Source organism: Canis aureus, chromosome 9, assembly GCF_053574225.1.
Source record: "Canis aureus isolate CA01 chromosome 9, VMU_Caureus_v.1.0, whole genome shotgun sequence".
Lineage (NCBI taxonomy): Eukaryota > Metazoa > Chordata > Mammalia > Carnivora > Canidae > Canis > Canis aureus.
Genome location: NC_135619.1, coordinates 73,682,219 through 73,686,853, shown reverse-complemented (window position 1 = coordinate 73,686,853; position 4,635 = coordinate 73,682,219).

Below are 4,635 nucleotides of genomic sequence, written 5' to 3'. Positions count from 1 at the left end.
TGATGGAGTGATCTTGTTTTTGTAAGTTAGCTGTATTTATATAATATTTATGTAAAAAGCCCTGGTTCAGTATTTTTACTTTATATCTATTATTGAAATTTTTATGATACTATATTAGTTTTATAATTACAATTAATGTTTAACAGTTAATTAAATAAGGAAGAAAAGGTAAAACCATTTTCTTCTCTCATGAATAAATAAATAAAATCTATAAAAACGAATGAACAAAAAACAAACAAACAAACAAATTAACAGGGCAGCCTGGGTGGCTCAGCAGTTTAGCGCCACCTTCAGCCCAGGCGTGGTCCTGGGGTCCTGGGATCGAGTCCTGCATCGGGTTCCCTGCATGAAGCCCGCTTCTCCCTCTGCCTGGGTCTCTGCCTCTCTCTGTGTATCTCATGAATAAAGAAATAAAATATTTTAAAAAAAATAATAAATAAAGTCTAACTATCATAAAAGCAGCCCCTCAGACATTGTACATTCTCAAAGCCAGGTGGTCAGCACTTGGCAGAAATGGTGTTGGCTCCAGGCTGCCCTGCCCAGCAGGCTGCTGTCATGAGCTCCAGAGGCAGGTGGGCTGGACAGGGCCCCCGAGACACGAAGTCCGTTGGCACTTTTATGTTTTGGGTGTACTTAAGAAAGAAATGCTCTTCGGGGCACCTGGCTGGCTTAGTCTGTGGAGTGTGTGACTCTCTCGGGGTTGCAAGTTCAGGCCCCACGTTGGGCATAGACCTTACTTCAAAAACAAAAAAAAAAAAACAAAATCAAAACAAACCAGACAGTGAAGGACTTGATACTGTGAGCAGGACTTTCTGGGACATTCCATGAGTTCTTGGCACCTCATCCCCCAGACATCCAAGTAGCCCAGGAGAGCTAACAGAAAGGGCTCATATTGCTAAGGACACACATAAAAGTCCTAGGATCGAGTTCCATGTCGGGCTCCCTGCATGGAGCCTGCTTCTCTCTCTGCCTGTGTCTCTGCCTCTCTCTCTCTCTCTCTCTCTCTCTGTGTGTGTGTGTCTCATGAGTAAAATTTAAAAAAAACAAAAAAGGAAAGAACAAGTCCACGAAACAGAGCACAGCAATGGGGAAGGGCTTCAGGATAGATTCACAATAAGTGCACTTAATTAAAACTAAAAAAAAAAAAAAAAGACCACACTCACACACACAAACCCCATCCAGGAAACCCAGAAGCTTTTACAAAAGCAGCAAAGCCGTCACAACATGCCACACGGCTCAGCCACGAATGACACTTACGTGTCACAGATATGTGACCTGACAGTTGACCCGCCACCACGCGTGCTCTTCGCCACACGTTCCGGAAGTCCTGCCTTTGTGCCCCAGGGAGGCTGCCCCCTGGTTCCCTTGCTGCTGGGTGGCGCGGCAGGTGTCGGCCCCGGGGCGGCCCCTTCCCTGTCCCTCCGTCCAGGTCGGGCCCTGGCAGAGCTTGCGGTGTGGCTGCCCCGCGGGCCAGCGAGCCAGACGTGTTGCACGAGCAGGAGGTTGCACGAGCACCTGTCGTTGGAAGGCGCTGGGGCCCTGCTGCCGCTGCTGCCGCTACAGGCTGACCCGCGACGACGTGGCCATGCCGGGGACGCTCCCTCCTTCTTTGCTTCCTTAGGGTTTAGCTGCACGTGGCCTCCAGTGCAGTCGGTTTCAGAAGCTTCTTTGCCACCGACTGTGGTCACGGGACTGACAGGTGCACGTCTTCTCCCCCCTCGGGACGCGGGGAGGGTGATGAGCCTGCTGAGGCCTCCGGGAGAGCCCCCGGGGGGGTGCGGCCTGGGGCTGGGACACCTGGGGAGCAACGCCAGCTCCCAGCGCCGTCCAGCTCACGTTTTCCCCGGGAGGCGCCGTCCTCCCCGTGCTCCCAGCTAAACTCAGGTTGAAGCCCTGGGCCCCGGGAGATGGTAAACAAGAGGGGTGCGGCCCCGAGTGGCACCCGCCGAGCCATGGAAGAGGCCCCGGGAGCTCCGCAGCCCCCTCGGTGCCAGGACGCAGAGGGGGCGCCGGCTGTGACACGGAAGGGGCCTCTCCCAGCCACGTGGATGCCTTGACCTCCCGCCTGGCTCCAGAACTTTGGGCAATAAGCTCGTGCTGGGAATGGGCCTCCGGTCTGCGGAGTTTCCCGCCCGAACGACTGAGACGAGAGAGAAGGTGCGAGGCTGCCCAGGCCGCGGGCCCTCGTCCAGCGGGAGGCTGCCAGGTGCGCCCAGGGCGGCGGCGGCGGCGACAGCGGGCAGCGCGGGGCTTCCTCCCCCTCGGGTCACTAAGGCCGCAACTCAGAACATCAGGACGTGCCGGGACCCGGGACGTAGGCCGGAGACTGAAACGCCAAACGACAAGACTGGAGGTGGTAACCTCGAGAAGAGGACGAGGAAAACGTGGCGATTGTGTGGCACGATGGGGCTGTGAGCGCACCGTGGCGCCCAGGTTCGGGCCCCAAATCCACGGAGAGAAGAAGGGGAGGGGCTGCTGTCTCTTTTAAAAAATATATGGCTTAGAGAACTGACACTGGGAGCTATACGCACGTGTAATTTTGTTAAAAATAAAAAAACAAATAGCAAAAAAGAAAGCAAGGCACTAAGCAAAAACAAAAACAAAAACAAAAACCCAAGGCAGTTCTCTCTAGGAAAAACCAAAGCTTCGGGGAGGTCAGTGCCGTCGTAGCGCATCACCAGACTCGGCGATGAGCAGATTTTATATTTCGCCATAAGCTTGAAACCCTGACTTAATACAACTTGGATAGAGAGACACTGGGGCGGGGGTGTGGGGGCGGAGTGGGGAGGGGGTGGGAGCCATGTCTTGTGTCTCACGGTGAAACAGGCCGTAGATGCCGAACACGAACAGATCAAGAAAGCCGTACGAGACGTAAGTGGGACACATGGAGGTAAATCACCAAAAAGGAGAAAGTGCTCGCCTTGGCCGAGGGAGCCGAGGGCTGAAGTTGACCCACCCGTGCTTGGCACAGGGCTTCTGGTAGCTTTTGGCATTTCAGACTACGTGCTTAGATGAAAATAGACATTATTCTTTAAAATGTAGGCCTCAGAGGACATTAAAGACCAGCTCCCCCATGGCCTCTCTTCTGGTTCAGCTCTTCTCACTCCTGTGACCACTGGGGAGGCCAACATGGAGGAGCCTGGCGGGGGTGGGGGGTGAGGGTGCAGCTGTAGGGCCCTAGCGCTTTCCAGAGAACAAGGGAAAAAAGGGACTTTCTTTTGTTGCATTTAGTAATGACAGGAGTTGAATAGGGACTTGGTGCCAGGTAAGGTGATAAATGCTGAAAATGTCCTCACGAGGCCAAGGGCCCTCACCAGCCACCTCATGGGAGTCAGTTGGGTGGCATGTGTCCTGGGTCTGTGATCTGATGCCTCTTCATTCCTGCCCCTAATCTGAGTATCTCAAATTAGAAGTACTTGTGGGACACTTGGGTGACTCGGCGGTTGAGCATCTGCCTTCGGCTCAGGTCATGATCCTGAGGTTCCAGGATCCAGTCCCACATCGGGCTCCCTGCAGGGAGCCTGCTTCTCCCTCTGCCTGTGTCTTTGCCTCTCTCTGTGTCTCTCATGAATAAAAAAAATCTTAAAAAAAAATTATAAGTACTTGTGTACAGAGGAAAATTCTTCATGAGGAAAGGGAATTTTCATTGGCTTTCTATGTAGTGAGGAGTGTCTGCTAATGCAGTGCTGTGGGGTCGGAGCTGGGCTATAATCTGTCCCCGTCTGGGGACCCTGTGAACACTGCCCAGGCAGGTACAGCACAGGCGCTCAGAGTAAAGGCCTGTGGGTCCTGGTGCTGCTGTCCGTCAACGTGCACACATCAAATGAATGAGCGCATAGCCAGAGCCTTCTGCGCTTGCAGCTCTGCTCCATGGAATGAGGATGTTTTATACTCTATTAGTTAAATCCACCATCTGTTTATAGTAGCTTATCCACGACAGTGAAATTAAGGTGTGTTGGGGTGTTCGGTAATATCCTATAAAGAGAAAATAAATTCCTATGTAACAGAGCCTGGGTCCAGACCACGGACCAGGCATCCACGTGTGACTTGGTTTGTTGTGTTAGTTGCCTGATGAGGGTCATGACGGATCCTCAGGCAGGAGGCTCTGTCCTCACTCCAGGATCCCAGGACGGGACTTACTCTAGGCTCTTGAGAAGTGTCCCTGAGACCACAGCACATACCAATCCCCCACCCCCTGTGAGCCTGGCCTTTGTGGGCACCTGGCTCACTGCTGGCCACTGCATCCTAGGACACCGGCCTTCTGTTCTGTGGATCCGGCTATGAGATCAAGGGAGAGGACAGGAAAGCGCCCCTGAGAATAAAGCCCGCTCCTCCATGGTAGGCCCCGGAAGGAGGACGACACTACGGTGGGGTGCAGCTGTGATCCCAGCCCTGCTTGCTCGGGGTCTCTCTCCTGACAGTGTCCACAAGTAGGGGAAGAGGACAGCTATGCTGAGGGTGGACAAAGGACCTTCCCTGTCCCTCCCAGTAACAAAGCCAAGGAGCACGTTCAACCAAGAAGGGACATGCACAGGTGGCTTTGCAGGTGAGGCACAGGCTCAGGCTCTGTCCTCAGCTGTACCCCGCTGCGGACCTCGTATGTCCCACTCCCACATCCATCACGTGCAGGTGGAA